Source organism: Sus scrofa, chromosome 4 (assembly GCF_054392235.1).
Source record: "Sus scrofa isolate SSC_HxYL_T2T_F1_AM1 chromosome 4, Sscrofa_HxYL_maternal_Yorkshire_Landrace_v2.0, whole genome shotgun sequence".
Classification (NCBI taxonomy): domain Eukaryota; kingdom Metazoa; phylum Chordata; class Mammalia; order Artiodactyla; family Suidae; genus Sus; species Sus scrofa.
Window position 1 is genome coordinate 35922837 of NC_139386.1, and position 19103 is coordinate 35941939.

At 45.2% G+C, this 19103-nt stretch overlaps 2 protein-coding genes across 10 annotated transcripts in view; both read left to right on the forward strand.

Moving 5' to 3' along the window:
• The window catches only part of RNF19A (ring finger protein 19A, RBR E3 ubiquitin protein ligase), a 1069816-nt gene that overhangs the window by 244752 nt on the left and 805961 nt on the right, over positions 1–19103 (forward strand). The window lies entirely within an intron of this gene.
• The window catches only part of ZNF706 (zinc finger protein 706), a 183998-nt gene that overhangs the window by 130785 nt on the left and 34110 nt on the right, over positions 1–19103 (forward strand). For 6 of the 9 annotated variants that reach the window (XR_014843562.1, XR_014843564.1, XR_014843561.1 and 3 more), the window contains one exon: positions 13111–13278. The gene's annotated coding sequence lies outside the window, so the exon portion shown is untranslated. Of the gene's footprint in view, positions 1–13110; positions 13279–17344; positions 17505–19103 lie in introns of all 9 variants that reach the window. The other 3 variants (XR_014843565.1, XR_014843559.1, XR_014843560.1) reach the window with 1 other exon arrangement.

Sequence of the window (19103 nt, forward strand, 5' to 3'; positions counted from 1 at the left end):
GAGCCATTAGGATGTGACACCCTCAGTGGAAAGGGGTAGTAAATGATATGAAAGCTCCTTGTAACATATACCACTACTATATATAAAACAGTTAACCAACAAGGACCTACTGTATAGCACAGGGAACTATACTGAATATTTTATAACCTACAGGGAAAAGAATCTGAAAAAGAACATATATCTATATATATATCTATATATATCAAAGATATATATATCTATATATCTATATATATCACTTTGCAATACATCTGAACCTAGCACAATATTCTAACTCAACTATACTTCAATTAAGGAAAAAAGGAAAGTTCCTTGTACAGAAAACCGTTTTATGAGACTCCTCCCATCTCCTGTCTCACCTTTGGGATGTGTATTGGTTATCAATTGCTGTGTACCAAATTACCTCAAAACTTAATAGCTTAAAACAATAAACATTTATTAATCTAAGGTGCCAATGGGTTAGGAATTTGGGAATGGCTTGACTGAGTGGTTCTGGCTCAGAGTCTCTCAGGCAGTTGTAGTCAAAACATTGTCAGGGCTGTGGTCCCTTGGAGGTTTGATTGGGGTGGCTCTTTCAGAGGACTGTCAAATGCTGCTTGTGGGCAGGAGGCCTCAGTTCCTCACCATGTGGGCATCTCCCTTGGGCTACTTGAGTGTCCTTACAACATGGGAACCGGTTTCCCCCAGAATAACTGATCTGAGAGAAAGAACAAGAATGAAACCACCTTCTGGTCATAAGAAGCAACTTGCTAAATTCAGGCCATAATCTAGGGGAGAGAATTAATCGCTAGCTCTGAGAGGGAGGAGTATCCCATAATTTGCAGACAATTTATTTTTTTTATTAATTAAAAAAATTTTTTTCCATTATAGTTGGTTTACAGTGTTCTGTCAATTTTCTACTGCACAGCAAAGTGACCTAGCCACACACACACACACACACACACACACACACACATGCACACGCGCACACACACACACACACACACATATACACTTTCTTTTTCTCATATTATCCTCCATCACGTTTCATTACAAGTAACTGGATATAGTTCCCAATGCTATACAGCAGGATCTCATTGCTTATCCACTCCAAATGCAATAGTTTTCATCTATTAACCCCAAGATCCCAGTCCATTTCCCCCCGCATCCTCCCTGCGTTGGTGGCAACCACAAGTCTGTTCTCCAAGTCCATGCATTTCTTTTTGGCGGAAAGGTTCATTTGTGCCGTATTTTAGATCCCCCCCCCTTTTTTTTTTGGACTTTTTCCTTTTCTAGGGCCACTTCCCTTGGCATATGGAGGTTCCCAGGCTAGGGGTCTAATTGGAGCTGTAGACCCCAGCCTACACCACAGCCACAGCAACGCAGGATCTGAGCTGTGTCTTTGACCTACACCACAGCTCATGGCAACACTGGATCCTTAACCCACTCAGTGAGGCCAGGGATCAAACCTGCAACCTCATGGTTCCTAGGCGGATTCGTTAACCACTGTGCCACTACAGGAACTCCTAGATTCCAGATATAAATGATATCATATGGTATTTGTCTTCCTCTTTTTGACTTACTTCACTTAGTATGCGTGTCTCTAGTTCCATCCATGTTGCTGCAAATGACATATGTTGTTCTTTTTTATGGCTGAGTAGTATTTGTGGACTTATTTTAAAATCACCAAATGCTGTGAAGGAAGTTGGATTCCCTGAACTGCCTCCATTGTCCTGATCCCCCAAATGTGATAGATTATTTTGAACCTAGTGATAATAGCATGTGGAAGGTCCACTTGACAAGACTGGAATCGGGAATCAGCCACGGTCAGGAAAGATTAGGGGTCTAAGTATAAGAGCACAGTCAAAACCGTGTCACTCCTGAGGTGGGGCTCTCGGGGGACCAGCACAAGGAGGAAAGTAGGAGCCAAGGGTAAGCATCGTTAGCCAAAGTCTGAGCAGTCTCTTTATTAGGCAGGATGATCAAGGAGGGATGGGGCAGGGCCTAAGAGACGGCAGCATCAGGAGGTCTGGCCCAGGCCCTGGCACAGAGCTGGACTGCCTAGCAGGCACCTTAAACAGGAGCTTAGAGACCTAGCCCAGCAGAACTGAAACAGGTCCAGTGTCAGTGAGAGGTGAACCAAAATTTTGCAGTCCAAACATGCCAAGCAGGGTTATCATAATTTCAATACTTGTATTAGGTTTGTGTTTTAAGAGTCAGTATATTTTTTGATTTGGAACATATGATGGGGGTAGGGGATTGAGGAAAGGTCTCATAAAGCCGAATTGACCAATGGACCTATCACAGTATACTGATCGACTGTTCACGGGCAGGGCCCCCACTGACTGGGCTGTGCAGCTGGTGACTACCACAAAGAATCTGGCATGAGGGGCAGGTGGAGACTGAAATCCAGCCTGTGTGCTGTCCACCAGGCCTGGCATCATGGTGCAGGGAGGAGCCAACCTGCAGGAAAGCTCACACTTTTGTTATTCCTAGTTTCTGCTAGTTGCTGCCTCTGCCAGTGAGCTAGAGAGAGTTGAAATATGAATGACTTTGACCCTTGGGGAGGCCCCAAGGGCTAGGATGGTGCCCTGGAGTGCCCAGGGCAGATCCCTTCTGCTGGCAGCAGCCTTGCCCGGTGTCCATCTCAAATCAAGAGAGAGTGAGGAGTTTCTGTTGGGACTCAGTGGTAATAAACCAGACTAGCATCCATGAGATGTGGGTTCAATCCCTGGCCTCTCTCAGTGGGTGAAGGATCTGGCGTTTCCATGAGCTGTGATGCAGGTCACAGAAGCAGCTCAGACCTGGTGTTGCTGTGGCTGTGGCACAGGCTGGCAGCTACAGTTCCGATTTGATCCCTAACCTGGGAATTTTCATATGCCTCAGGTGCAGCCCTAATAAAAAGGCCAGAGGGAGAGAGAGAAGAAAATGAATGCCTGAATCCAACCCTAACCAGGCAGCTAACCAGTCAATAAGCATCAATATCAGACCATGCGCAGGGCTGTGCATATCCAGTTGAGGTTTCCTTATAGGTCCCCTGCTTGATAATTGATCCCCAGTACGGGTGGCACAGAGTTCCAGAGCTAATCAAGGAGGCATAGAAGCAAGGCCAGAGAGAAGCAAGGGAACAGGTAGCCGACACACGGGACTTGTTCTCCTGGCCCACTGGAAGGCAGCCTGCCTGGAAAGCAGAGGTGGCCTGTCTTTCCAGAGCTTTGCAGGTTGGCTACTGGTGGCAGTGTGTTTATGGGGCTCCAGCCCCTCCCCTCTCCAGCCACATAGAAGGGCTGTGTGGGGGCCTCCTCTGAAATGCTCCCCCTCAGAAGAGCTCCATTCTGGTTGGAGGGGCTGTGAGTTGGTCCAAAGCAGCGTACAGATGAGGGATAGGAGGTTAGATCTCGCCTGTAAAAAAGCTTGACCCTGATAGAGGTTGCACTGCCCAGATTCATGTGCCCATAGGTTTGGAGTCTGGGATCTGTGGACTGAGCCCCACTGCTGGAAGAGACAGTTGGGACCTGACTGACAGCTTCATCTTGCAACGCCCCTGTCTCTCAGGACCTGCTCATAAAGAAGCCTGGAATCTTCTCTTGTCTTTTGGCAACTATCCAGCTCACTCAGGCATGACTTAGTACAAAAATAGGGTTTGACTTTAAAAACACTCCAAGACAGGCTTTGCACTGAATTATTGAATGGTGCGATGTTTGTCTGCCCGGGCCCAAGCCTTTCTCCTCTGCAACTCCCTGGCCTGACAAGTTATTTTAAATATGCAGCAACTCACGGTCCTGTGCTCACCCGGCCCAGTGCTGAGCAAGATTCCAGCCATGCTTGAGCAGCTGCCAAGACACCCAGGGCACCAGGCCTCGTTGCTGGGTCACAGGGACTACAGATTTGGGCAACAGATATCTTGATGATCTCCAAGCTCTTGTTCTGAAGGAAGCAAATCTTAACACATCTAAACCCAAAATCTGTCATTAACCCCAAAGCAGCTTCTCTACCTGTTTTCTCTACCTTCCTGAAGGTACCACCATCTACCCAGCCACCCAAGCTCAGGTGGCTCCATCCTTAATTCCTGTGGCCTCCTCACTCTGCAGCATGGGATCCGTCTCCAGACTTTGTCCATTGAGCCTCTAAAATATTTCTCAAATATACCCACTCCTCACCATTCTTCCTACTCCCAACGGGGGGTCATTGTCATCTCTCCTCTGGACTCCTAATTAGTCCTTCTGGTCAAGTTCTCTTTCTCCAATCCTTTGACAACAACAATCTAATTCTATTACTGTCCAACCTTCGTGGGTTCTTCTTCATTTGAAGGTAAATTCTAAACTCTTTAGCATGGTAAAGAGAGCTCACTTCTATTATGAGTTCTGCCATTTGCAATTCAGCCTATAAAATGAGAATAATCACAATAGTGAGGATTAAATGACATAATGTATGTGAGTGACATGGATCAGTACCTGGTGTCTCACAAGTACCAGAAACACGTTTACAATCATTGCTGCTATTCACACTCTGCTCCCTCCTCCCTTTCCATCGCCCGACCAGAGGATCATATCCTGTGTAACCACACACACATCCCCTAAACGTGTCCTACCATCTTAGATGTTTGCGCCTTTACAGACAACAGTCTCCTGCCTGGAATGACCTTCATCTCCTACTCTAGCTAATGAATTGCTTCATTCTTTTCTTTTCGTTTTCTTTCTCTTTTTTTTTTTTTTTGTTAGGGCCGCACCTGCAGCTTATGGAGGTTCCCGGGCTAGGGGTCGAATTGGAGCTACAGCTGTCGGCCTACACCACAGCTGCAACATGCCAGACCTGAGCTGCATCTGCAACCTACACCGAAGCCTCTGGCAATGCTGGATCTTTAACCCACTGAGTGAGGCCAGGGATCAAACATGCATCCTCATGGATACTAGTTGGGTTCTCAACCGGCTGAGCCACAATGGGAACTCCAAATTGCTACTCATTCTTAAAGGCCCATTTCAAATATTACCTTACTTAAGATGACCCTAATGCTCCCATCTTTGCATTTTCAGAAGCTTTTGACTCTCTTATAGCCTGTTGCCTTGAAATATTTGAAGTATTTGTTCCCAGCTGTTCCTCCCTCATTGTACAGTGAACACTCTTATTAGAGAAAATGCATTCATTCTAACATTTATTCCATAACGGGCATATGGCATCTTTCATGAGCCAGGCACTGTGCTGGGCAGCATAGGCAGAAAGATGTGTTAGACGCCATTCACATTCATCAGCCTGCTTACTTGCAGACAACAACATCTACTTTAACTAGTTTAAACACAGAGGTTTATTACAGAAAATTAAGTAGCTCACAGAATCTTGGGAAGGGTCAGGGCCAGGCAACAGCAATGCGATTGGGAAGAATGACCAATGACACCAAGGCAATGTCCTCGTGGGAACGTCATCACTACAGCCACCTTGTGCTCGGGGCTGGAGCCTAAAACCCCAGAAGAACCAGATGTCAGATATCAGCACCAAGGTTGCTGGAAGATCCAGTTTTCATTGTTGGCTTCTATAGTCTTATGCACGTGTATCTGCCTGATGGAACTTAGGTCACATTCCTACACCCCAGCTGTAAGGGAGTCTTGTAAATGCAGTTTTTAGCTTTCCGGCTCAAACAGGAAAGCAAGCTCTAAAGGGTTTGGAATGGGTGTTAAGCGAGCCACATTACAACCTCCCGGCACTTAAAGAACTCCAGCTTAGGGTGAAGGTCAGACAAGCAAACATCGTTAGAGTATTATCCATGTAGTACAGGGGCAGTGGTGAGAGCCAGAGGCACAGTCCCCAAGCCAGGCGAGAAGGCTTTGTATGGAAAACGAAATTATCTATGCCAAGTCTTCAAAGCTGCATGTTACCCTGACGGCACTGAGTAGTCTTCGAATGACTTAAAACATGGTTATATTTTAGTTCTAGAAAGGTCCACCTGGCTGGAAAGGGGTAAGGCTAGAGAGAGAAAAGCCAGCAAGGAGCACACTGCAGTCACCTGAGTGAGATGATGATGACCTGAAACAAAAAGGTGGCAGTAGGACTAGAGAAGGACAGAGACAAGGAATATTTTATCCTCAGTGACAGACGGACCATGGGGATGAAGGGGATTGAGGCCTGGAAGTCAATGGCCAGGTCTTGGTTTGGGTGACTGGGTAGATTGCGATATGCATCACCAAGAGGAGGTGCACCAGGGAAGGTGTAAATTTGTAGGGAAAGACAATGGGTCCCTTCGCACATGTGCTATGGAACAGTTTTCACCACAGTGCTAGTGAACCATCCGAGTGGGGATGTTGAGTAAGCAGTTAGATTATCCAGGTCTGGTACTTAGGAGGGGGTTTGGGCTGTATAGCAGCCATCCGTTGCTATTTCTGGCCATCCTCCCTGTCTTGTTTTGGGGTGAACCACTTTTTGCAAAACCGTGTGGTTGTGAGGACCTGACCCCTTCGTGAACAGATATTTACCCAGGCTGTTCAAGCACAGCCCACCACCCACAACTACAGAGATTGGTTCAGGTGGGGTCCCATGACCCAAACTGGGCTCCTTAATGGGAAGCTTACCCAGGCTTCTGCTGGACCCAACAGAGAGGAGGTCTGTTTCCGTGAAGTTGACAAGTTGATAAATGAAAGCCTAGAGTGTCCTGGGGTCGTTTCTCCATCTGATATCTAGGACTGAATATCAAAGTGCAGGATGTTACCAGGAGGCTGACAAGCTAAAGAAGAGGGGAAGTGAGTCATGCAGAGTGATGTAACTGTGTCTCTTGCACCAACAGTAACAACTGCATACGGTAAGCACTCAATATGCATTTAATGAGTAAGGAAGTGAATGAAGCCTTTTTTAAAGCATGTGCTTATAATAGGATATGATACTACAACTATATCATATCACTTAAAAATTCATACCTCAGGAGTTCCCGTTGTGGCTCAGTGGTTGATGAATCCGACTGGGAACCATGAGGTTGCCGGTTCGATCCCTGGCCTTGCTCAGTGGGTTAAGGATCCCGTGTTGCCGTGAGCTGTGGTGTAGGTGACAGACGCGGCTCAGATCCTGCGTTGCTGTGGCTCTGGTGTAGGCCAGTGGCTACAGCTCCGATTCGACCCCTAGCCTGGGAACCTCCATGTGCCGTGGGAGCGGCCTTAGAAAAGGCAAAAAGACAAAAAAAATAAATAAATAAAAATTCATACCTTAAGACTTAAAAATAGTCATCACAGTGGATCTAGTGGATATGCAGAAATTTCCAAACAGATTCCAGGTTTTTGGATAAGGTGGGGGCTGGGGAGAGGATTACGCTGGACATGTTACATTGTTTTGCACAGCCATTCCCCTTGAATGACTGAAGACATAGCTGCATAATATTACACATATCACAACACAAAATACCATGTGTACCCAATTAGATCACCAATTCCTTTCCTTCAAATGGTTGGTGTTATAAAAATAATCACAGTGTAACAGCAGGACTCACTTTCAAAGTCTGAGAGACTGGTTTTCTAGGGGCTGGCACAGCAAGACAGCAGGTTTGATTAAATTGCACAATTGACAAAGGCAGCATAAATTATATTGCCAGTTTAATTAAGTAGGGATCCAACATATAAAAAGATATGTAATAGATTTTGCTTAACATCATGTACCACAATTAATCCATAACTTTTGTTTTGCATTTATGCTACTGCACAGAACTGAAAATCTATCCACGATTCTCCATTTTGCTCCTTTCTTTGGCTAAGAAAGGGTGCAAAAAATCAGGGGAGCAATGCATTCACTTGACCTCTCATTTTCTTTCCACTTCTCCACCTATTCCAGGAACCAACATGTGTCCTGAGCTTTAATGAAACAAATTACCCACAGGGCATTAGCAATGCTTTCCCTCAAAACTGGGAAGTGTGGTTGGAATTTGTCTTGGACTGTTGGGGAATGCAGAGAGAATTATGCTAAAGAGAAAGGAAAAGAGAAGAGAAAAATGAACAGGCAGGGTTTCGGCCAGAAAAGAACGGTTTGCACATTCCTCCTTCCTAAGCTGTAACAATAAACAAGCCAGGCAGGAAGACACGACTCCCCTCTCCCGCGTATCTGTCTTTTCCTTTGCCGGGTGCCTCCTAGATCCTGCCCTGGAATCTGGCTGTGCTTTCCGTGGCAGGACCACACCCCTCCCCAGTCCCCTCCACACCCCAGCCTGACCGAGGGAGTGTGTATGGACTGAGTGAAGGCTTGAGCTAAATGGAAGCATTTCCTCCATCAGGAGATGGGGAAACACCGCAACAGACACGCGCACACACACACTCTCTCTCTCTCCCTCCCTCCTTCTCCCTCCCTCCCTCTCTCTCTCTCTGTCTCTCTCTCTCTGTCTCTCTCTCTCTCTCTCTCTCTCACACACAAGCAACCATGCAATGTTCTAATCCCTTGGGCAATTCAGCCAGGCTACCCCAGGGGAGACTTCCAGGGGCAGGCACTTGGGAAGAGAAGGGTGTTCAGGGGCAGCAGGCGATTTTTGCTGAACAGATGCCATCCCTCCTACTCCCCCACCTCCTTTGGGAGCCTGTCTATCTTCCTTCCTCCTCGCAGACACCCTCTTTGTTCACACCATCCTCCAGCCATCTCACAGGTCCCTTCCTCTTCTTGGAGAGAAAACAGTGTGTTATCTGATAGTGACCTTCCTAAGACAACAGGCAGGAAGGAGGTAGGAAAACGTGTGTTAGGAGGGACTGGGCTCTCAGGAAGTCACAGAACAGGTGCTCATGTACCATTCGTTGAATGACCGATACACAGCAAAGTATCAAGATAATTCGTAGAACCAAAAGAGCTTTGAACGCAACACGGAAAAAAAATCAGTTTCTTCTTTCCCCTCTGTCCTATCCTACTCTACCCTCCCACTGGCCTCTCTGGATTTTGGTCCCCTCTCCTCCCCACCCTAGGAACTGTGGACCTAAGGATGCTACTTTAACCTGGCGAAGCCCCCAAATGATAAAAATCAACCATGTATCTGGATGAGTGGAGGGGCTGGTATCATAGGCAAGAATTCCTACAATATGTCAAGGTCTGGAGAGCTCTGCTGCATCAGACATCACAGAAACCCTCCTTCCAAGACTAACATCCCTAAATTGTCTGATTCTTTTGGGTGGACTCAGACTGGAGCCAGCTATTAGTGCTAAAATGAAAATAAAATAAAATGAATGATATCACTTTCATCTCTGAGCACCTATTATGTGTCAAGTACTTCCTAAATTTTTTATTCAGTTGTAAGATAACTGGTTCTACCTCCCTACTCCACGCTAAGTGTCAGGAAGATGAAGGGACTTGTCAGAAAGACGGAACGCCGGCATAGGCGGGATTTGAACGCAGATCTGTCTGCTCCTCCAGTGCATACTGAGAACCTCCTGGGAGAGGAGAGCAGCTTCCCAGCATTTACTTTCAACAAATGGGCCCTATTTCACTACTGCATTGAGAGTTCCAGCCTGATCATTGTTCCTGCAGACCAGCTTTGCTCTTAAGAGAATCCCATTTTGCCTGTTACAGAGATAGCTGTCCCCACAGAAAACCCTGGTGACCCATTAAAATATTCTCATGCAAACGGCCTATGGCCAGACCAATAGGAACCAAGATGAGAACGCAGACACCAGCCTCTGGTGATTTAAGGATCTGTTGGCTTCACAGCCTAGTGAGGCTGGTACAGGTACAAATGCTATTAAGGCAAAGCCACAGAAATAACAGGCCAAATTAAGCTTTAATCTCCGAGCCATTGTAAGGATAATGAGTGCACTTTATAATAATTGCCGGAAGTGAAAGCAGGGGAGAAAACATTGGAAAAGGCCTCAGCTTCATTTGCAAACCAGGAATTGTAGTGCCAGCCAAGCCTCTGAGCTCACAGAGAGTTAGGATAAAAATGCCTCACAGTTCAGGAGGTGGGAATAGATTTAGAAATGGGCCTGTGTTACCAGTGGGTCTGCCAGCCTTGGGCTCATTACTGGCTGTGACCATGATGCCCACAAGAACCCTGCCCCACCCCGAGGCAGGTTCTCCTGCACATTTCCCCTTAAGGCTGGGAATCCAGCTCACTTACATAACAAGCTTCAAGGCAAGACTCATCTCCAAGCTGGAGGAACTCTGGGCTATTCCCATTTCTGTGGCTTTCAGGGCAGGCACTCCCAGTTTCCTGTGAATTTGGTGAAGCAGCTGACCACGTCTGCCAAGTCTCTTTTATCTGGGTGTGTTTGACTCATCATTGTTCAGCACCCTCAGTAGGGCGCATTCACCCCCACACGGGGTTGTCGAGGCTCAGGGAGCTGAGCCCCAAAGGGGCAGTGACTGGGTGCAGCTCCCAGCTGTTTCGTCCTTTTGGCTTTTGCCTGTCCAGCTCGGATAATGGGATATCTGCCGGCAGAACCCGTGAGGAAGCAAGTAGAGAGGGCCCAGGGAAGACTTAAAAGTTAGACCTGCTGTGAACTTTGTGCACAAGTATTTGTTTTCGGATCTCTGGGGTGTATTGTATATCTAGGAGTGGAATTGCCAGGTCATATGATATGATTCCATTTACATGAAATATCCAGAAAAGATACATAAGGACAGAAAGCAGACTGGTGGTTGCCACGGGCTGGGGTGGGGGTGGGGAGAGGAATGGTGAGTGACTTCTTAACGGTACAGGGAGGGTTCGTTTTGGGGGTGATTGAAAATGAGAACGTCACAGAGGTGGAAGCTGTGAAGCATCATGAATGTGCTGAATGCCACCGAACTATACATTTTAAAATAGTTGATTTGATGTTGTGCGAATTTCACTTCAATAATACACATATATATTTAAGTTAGGGCCTCAGTGACCTGACACCTGCCTTCCCAGGGAAATGCAATAAGAAATCAAAGCACCTGACAGCATAAGGGACCCAGACAGCTTAGTTCCAGGACAGTTGTATTTTGTGGGGAGGAGGAGGTGGACTGGAAGTTTCAGAATCATCTTTATTCACAAAAATCTTTTTTCTGTTAATAATGCCATACGCTCTCCTCAAAATACAGTAAATCCTTTAAATCTCTTCCATGAACAGTATCCTCATTCCTGGGTACAAGTTTCTATACTGTATGTATTATGTTCTTCAAAGTTCAGAACCACTGCTCCGGACGGAAAAAAAGGGCCAGTTTATTGCAGATGGTAAAATTGCTGAGAGTAAATCTTAAAAGTTCTTATTACATACAGGAATTATATGTGGGGGGATGGATGTTAACTAGACTTATTGTGAGAATCACTTCACAATATATACAAATATCAAATTATTATGCTGTATACTTGAAACTAAATGTTATATTATGTTACCTATGCCTCAATAAACAAACAAACAAAAAGCATTCGAGGGACACAGCAGAACACAGAGACACAGGAAAATATACCATATTTTCTAATAAGATGATTCAATGTCATTTTTCTTTCTCCTATCAACAGTATGCTGATCTTCCTCACGGTACATATATACGATATTACTCAGCCGTAAAAAGAATGTAATAATGCCACTTGCATCAACGTGGAGGGACCTAGAATTACCATACTAGGTGAAGTCAGACAAATAACATATGACATCACTTATGGGTGGAATGTAACAAAAACAACAAAAATTATACAAAAGAACCTACAAAATAGACTCAAAGATTTTTTAAATGAAATTGGTGGGGGATAAATCAGGAGGTTGGGATCGACACACACACACCACTGTAAATAAAACAGATAACAAGGACCTACTGTGTAGCACAGGGTAATCTACGCGATATTATCTAATAACGTAGATGAGAAAAGAATCTGAAAAGGAATAAATATATGCGTATGTATAACTGATTTACTTTGCTCTACACCTGAAACTAACACACCTTTCTGAGTCAGGTATACTCCAAAAAACCTATTTAAAAAAATTATAAATGACCAAACCTAAAAAATAAAAAAAGATGCTGATCTTCTTAAGTTGATTTTTAAGTTCCGCATGATGTCAATAAAAGAGGAGCATAGGAAATTTTGGAAATTTGTAAGGTTTAGTCTCGTTCCGTGTCCATATTAAATCTCTGTCATACAACTCGAAAACATGTTAATGGATTTATTTGTTGCCGAGGAAATCAAATGATAGGATGTCACTTCATTTGGGGAAGGCTTGACAGAGGTTGTGTCTGTTGAAAGATACTTTTAGGGAGTTCCCATCAGAACCAAATCTGACTAGTATCCATGAGGACACAGGATCAATCCCTGGCTTCACTCAGTGGTTTAAGGATCTGGCGTTGCCGTGAGCTGTGGTGTAGGTCACAGACCTGGCTCGGATCCCGTGTTGCTGTGGCTGTGGTGTAGGCCAGTGGCTACAGCTCCGATTCGTCCCCTGGCCTGGGAACCTCCATATGTGTGGGTGTGGTCCTTAAAACACACACACACACACACACAGAGATACTTAAAAAAAAAATAATAAAGGTAAAATCATGACTCTCATACAACTATAAAATGATCACATGTCGAAGATTTTATGTAACTCATTAATTATCAAGGGAACCAGGAGGTATCACAAAAGAAAATTCAAAGAGAACTCAAAGTCTCACACGTTTCTGGTTAGATGAGGAATGCTAAAATGAATTGAAAGATGGATGCAAAACTAATATCCACAGAGAGATTATCAGTTTCATTCCAGTGGACATGATTTGCATTCCTATGGCTACAGCTTTTTACCATTAGTTTCATGCAAGCAAACATCTACCTCTACAGAGTTGTACAACAGCCTCTTCCAAGACAAAGACAAATGGCTGAGCTGGCCAGGATAACCACTAAATTTCAAAAATCTTTCACAATTTTTTCCTACACTTCCTTTTTTTTTTTTTAGGGCCGCATGTGCAGCATTTGGAAGCTCCCAGGCTAGGGGTCGAATCAGAGCTGTAGCCGCTGACCTATGCCAACACCAAATCCAAGCTGCATCTGCAACCTACACTGCAGCTCATGGCAACACCGGATCCTTTACCCACTGAGTGAGGCCAGGGATCGAACCCGCATCCTCATGAATACTAGTCAGGTTCGTTACCGCTGAGCCACAATGGGAACTTGTTTCCTATATTTCTAAATCTGGGTGTGCTTTAAATGCCTGACATAAGACCCCAAGGTATTGACCAGGCTCTCTCTCCTTCTAGCCCCTTAGGAGGGGCAATGTTCCTCCAGGGAGAAGAAAATTCCTGATCAGCCTGCAGACTGGAAAGATCTCTCCCATTTCCCTGCACTGGACAGTCAGCACACAGGGACAGGAGTTCTTAGGAACAAATGGTTTCCCTGTGAGAGGCCCAAAGTGTCCAAAAACAAAGGTAAAAGATGGCTGAAACAATCCCCCTTGTCAGTAAAATGTCAAGCCCATCCCTCCTGTTTCTTCACACCCCCTGGTTCATGGTCTTTTTCTGGTTACTCGGTGTTTGCTTTCCTGGATCTTCCTTGCATGTTGGGAGAACAGGATTAGCTGCGACCCTCACGCTGCAATCTCTGTGTTCTCTTGCACTGGTGCTGCCCTTCTCAGTCCAACTCAGCCTGGCTGGCACTTCTGGAGCCCTCGCTGGGCCGAAACCATTCCTCTATTCCTGCCATTTCTCCTATTCAAGTGTCCCCCCTCTACGAATCCCACTGAGCTAGCTCCTGGCTGGGGTCAACTTGTAATCAGCAGTTTGCAAGAAAGAGAACGATACTACAGCCCCAATATGAGTTTCATATCTGTGTTAAAAGTCAGCTTTTCTCTGAGCTGGAAACTTTGGAATCTGGATGCAGACCAGAGAGAGAGGGCGCAAGCATGGGGCCGAGCACAGAACATAGAGCATCCCTACTCCCACCCTTGAGAAGACTGCGTCTAGGTTGGGAAGGTGAGACATTCTGTGTTAATCAGGATTCTCCATAGACATAGAACCAGTAGGATGTGAAATGAGACAGAGAGGACGAGGAAGAAAGAAAGGAAGAGGGAGAGGGAAAGGAAGAGAATGTGATTATGGATGCTTGGCATGTCTACAATCTGCAGGATGGTCTGGCAGCCTGGATACCCAGGGATGAGCTGGTGTTGCAGTTCAAGTCCAAAGGGCTCCTGCTGCAGAATTCACCCTTGCTCAGGGGAGGTCAGCTTTTTGCTCCACTCAGACCTTCCTCTGATTGCGTGAAGCTCACCCGCATTGTGAAGGTCAATCTGCTTTACTCAGAGTCCACTCATTTAAATGTAAAGTTCATCTAAAAACATCCTCACAGAAACATCCTAGAATAATATTTGACCAAATATCTGGGCACTTTGGCCAGCCACATTGACACGTGAAATTAACCATCACGCATTTGCAGGTCCATAGCCTGGGTCTTAGGAGCCAGTGGGTGGGGTAATCCAGAGGCTGAAGACTCTGCCAAAGAACAAAAACCGGGAGCTGGGGGAAAGGGAAGGGGAATATGGCTTCAGAGCAGCCAAACAGTAGGAGGTTGGGGAAAAGTCCAGCCTTATTGTACCCTGTCCCTCTCTCTAAATACCCTCCCCCTCTTCCCTGGGGAAGCCTTGCAATCTGTTTTACCTCCATGCTTATTATGGAATTTCTATTGAGCTCCTAAAGTGAGCCTAGTCAGCTCATCTTGCCTTGCTCACCCAGACTTCTCTTATGGGGACCCAGTAAGGAGCCTGGGAAATCTGGGTTTCCTTCTCTTTATTCCTCAGATGCCCTGTGACTCCTCTTCCCAGGTTCACCATTTACCTCCTGCTTGCAGGGGTGAGTGTTGGGATGGGGCAGCAGCCCACTGTGATGACACAGAGGGAGAAGCCCAGCCCCACTGGAGTCAGTGGTTTCTCTTTATCTCTGTTTGGGGCTTTGGGCCCTGGGCAGTAGGTGGAATAGTACCTCCCCCCAAAGATATGGCCATACTAGTTCCTGGAGCCGATGAATATGGCCTCATGTGGGAAAGGGGTCTTTTCTAGTGTAATTAAATTTAGGATTTTGAGATGAGGGCATCCTGTGTATCTAGGTAGGCTCTAAATCCAATAGCACGTTTCCTTGAAAGAGAAAGTTAGGGGGACATTGGAGACAGAGAGGAAGGCCTTGTGACAACAGAGGCAGTCAGAAGCCAAGGAGCACCTGGGACCACCAAAATCTAGAAGAGGCAAAAGAGGACCCCCCTCCCCTGCCAGAGCCTTCAGATATCTATTTCAAGTCTCAGGCTTCTAGAATTGGGAGCCAATTAGTTCTGTTGTTTTAAGCCACTAGGTTTATAATAATTTGTTTACAGCAGATCCACAAAACTAGTATCCTTTGTTAGTGGCCCTAGAAGCTGTCTCAGGCACTATGCATCCAAATGATAACAGAAATACTCTCCAGCGGCCTAAGGGGTAGCAAATGAAGGGTCCCTGCTACACAGACACTATAATGATGCTCACTCTTGTGTGCATTCATCCCCCCCTGAGATCTTTACTGAGTGCCAACCACAAGCCCCAGGCTTTGGGTTAGGTGCTGATTATACAAGGATGGTGGGTGGAATCATCCTGGGGAGAGTGCCACTTCAAAGCTGATTGTCACCAATGTCTCTGGGTCCAGGCCACCCTTTATTGACCAACAAACCATCCCAGGCTAAGCTGTGCCGTGTGTAGGACTCCACCCAGGAGCTAGTTCTGTCCAGAACCCTTCCTTCCTGGACCCCTGTTGAGCCTGGCCGGTCTTGCTCCAGTTTGCTGCTACTTTGATCCAGCTGCATCCCCCTCTCCTGGCTCCCTGCCAGCATCACTCATCTAATCCCCAGAGCCTGTTTCCAGTCCAAACCCTTTCTTTCCTGGCCCGCCTGGCAATTAAGTCCCTTGTGGGAGTTGAGATTAAGAGTTCCAGCATGGGGTCACGCTGCCTGAGTTTGAGCCCCTGACCTCACCACTGACCAGCTGAATAATCTTAGGAAAGTATTTACTATTTGCTAACCTCAATTTCCTTGTCTATAAAATGGGGCTGATGTGCCTGTCTTATAAGGCTGCTGAATGGATTAAATAAGATAGTGTCTTGTTCCCAGGTGATGCTCAATAAATAGCAGATGTTATTATTTTTGCAGAACTTGTTCCCCTTCTGTCCCTCATCCGGGGGCCTGAGGTCCCTCAGGTCTAACCTGGGAAGTTTTGTTTGTTGAATATAGCCAGGAAGGCATCTTTCAGAGTGTGTGAGGGCAACTGGCCTTGAGCCGGCTGAACAGAACAACAGATGAGAGAATGACCTGGAAGATCACGCATCACAGAGAGAGGAAATGGGCTTCAGCCTGACTCAACACTGTGCTTACCCCGATTTGCAAAGGGAGGAAGTGGCCACAGCAAGGAGGGAGGTCGGGATCCATAAATCACCACTTCTTCACACTCATTACCACACTGTTACACACCTGGGGAACCATTAGAGCTGGGCTTGTGCTATGCAGCAGCCCCTTCATAGTAACTGCTCCTCCAGTATGTCAAAGGAGATGGAAAGAGTGCCAGTGGACTTTCAGGTGCTCTGAGTCTTAAGTTTTACATTCATTAAAAATGGCACTCAGTACTCAAATATTTGTATGCACATGTTTACAGCAGCACTGTTCACAATAACAGCCCAAAGGCAGAAACAACTCAAATGTCCATCAATGACTGCATGGATAAACAAAGTGTGGTACATCCATACAATGAAATATTATTCAGTCATAAAAATGACTGAAGCACTGCTACATGTTACAGCCTAGACAAACCTTGAAAAACATTATGCTAAGTAAAAGAAGCTAGACACCAAAAGTCACATAGTGTATGATTCCATTCATATGAAATATCCAAAATAAGTAAATCCATAGAGACAAAAGAAGATTCATGGTTGTCAGGGGCTGGGAGAGGGGAGAATGAGAAATAAATGCTTAGTGGGTAAGAGGTTTCCTTTTGGGGTGATGAAAATGTTTTGGAATTAAATAGTTGCACACAACAAGGTGTATGTACTGAGTGACATTGAGTGGTTTGCTTTAAAATGGTTAATTTCATGTTATGTAAGTTCACCTCAGTTTTTTTTTTTTAAATTGATGCTTAACCCTCCACCACGAAAGAATTCAGAATCTGAAAACCATTGATTCTACCAGCTCTTGCCCAAGTCTGGTTCTAGGATCTTTGCTTAATTGCTATACCAAGGAAGAGAAAGATGCTGAAAATTTGGAGCCAGTGCAATGACTCATCCTTTCATGGGGATTATGTTGAAAAGAGCCAACCAAAAAGTCAGGTCAGATCATCTGCAAAAGATGTATTTGACTTCAAAGGAAATTTGTTCTAAGTTATGTTATCTTTCTTGCATTCAATTAAAGTTTCCATTCCAGAAATATTAGTGTTTTTTTAATACCTCCCCCACACCAACTGTAGGATCTCACAGCAGCTTTCTGGATTTGCAGCAAAACCCACATTCCTTCAGAACATGGTTGGCCAAAGTCTTGAATATCCCTGCCTGACATATGGAGAGAAAATGGCTCCTCCCACTGCTGTACCCATTCTCTAAAAGGTCTTCCCCCGAGAAGATCTTCTTGGTAACAATTATGCAAAGGTGCGGTTAAGGTAAGGTTACATTTCTTTTTTTGTGGCATATGGAGGTTCCCAGGCTAGGGGTTGAATCAGAGCAGCAGTTGCCAGCCTACACCATAGCCACAGCAATGTGGCATCTGAGCCATGTCTGTGACCTACACCACAACTCATGGCAATGCTGAGTTGAGGCCAGGGATTGAACTGGAATCCTCAGGGATACTATGTCAGACTCTTAACCCACTGAGCCCCAGTGGGAACTTCAAAGGTTACATTTCTATGTCTGATAGAACAAATGCTAGAATCTACAATGGTCCCTAGGAGCAATGGCACCCCTATACTCTCAAATGGAATCCTTCCTCTCATTCATCACACAATGTAGGCACTCCAGGGCTGGTATGGCAGTTTATCAGTCTTGGGCATCTAGACTCCTTCCACATTGTTTATCTGCTAATCCTAGGATGTTGCCCTTATCCACACAGTCCAAAATGGCTCCACACCACATCTACACACAAGTCTTCAGGGGAAAGCAAAAGAGGAGCAGTGGAGGATAAACTTGTTTCCTTTTAGGACATGACCTGGAAACTTCACACATCACTTCTGCTGATACCCCATTAGCCAGAATCTAGTGACACTGTCACAACCTAGCTGCAAGGGAGGCTGGCTGAGTGCCCAGCTTTAACTCCTGTTACCATAGGAAAGGGGGGAGAATGAACATAGAGAAGTACCACAAGGACTCAGTCCTAAACCAACTTAGCATCCCTTCTCCCTCCCCAGGACCCTCAGTCTCTCACTGTCATTCAAAGCAGAGTCCACACCCCATCTCTGAGACTTTACTCATGCTCTTCCCTAACACAGAATATTTCATCCACTTCACACCTGTTTTGACTTTACCATCTCCTCAAGTTTCACCTCCTCCCCAATCCTTCCCTGACAACCCCAGCCCACACTGACTTCCCAGAGAATCCCCTGATCTTTGTGTTCACACGCTGTCCCATACAGCTAAGTCTTAGTTTCAGAGCTAGACAATAGTTTTCTTGAGAACAAGTTCCATATTGTATATTTTTCTGGTATCCTCTATGGTCTCTTGCTCAATGCCATGCACAAATATGTGTTTAACAACTGTGCTCTGGAATGAATTGAATTAAATTAAAATGACATGGTGAATAATTTAGGACAATATTCTTATTTCCCTTTAATTATGGTATTTTTTTTACCCTAGTGTTCTGCATAATTAAAATCATTATAAATAAATAAACACACATGCACACCCATACATTCACAATTCAAGAAACAAGTTTTATTCTTATTAGTTTTCTCATTCAATTGTTTACTGGGCAACTTGGCATCAACATTATCTCCACTGTTTCAAAAATTAAATAGTGTAAGAATAGCCTAAGCATTTAGCATGGGACCTGGCACAGAGATGGAGTTAAGTAAATGCTAAGAGCAGAAAGTAAGGGCAGAGTATAAATGGAAACTAAGTTAAACTTTTTAAAACTTACCACAAAACCAGGGATTCTTGTGTTAGACTCTGGTTTGAACTTTGGTTCTTCTACTTATTCGCAGTTTTGCAGAGTATTCAGTGAATTGGCTAATGCATTTGTCAGTTTTTATTATCTCAGTTCCATGCAC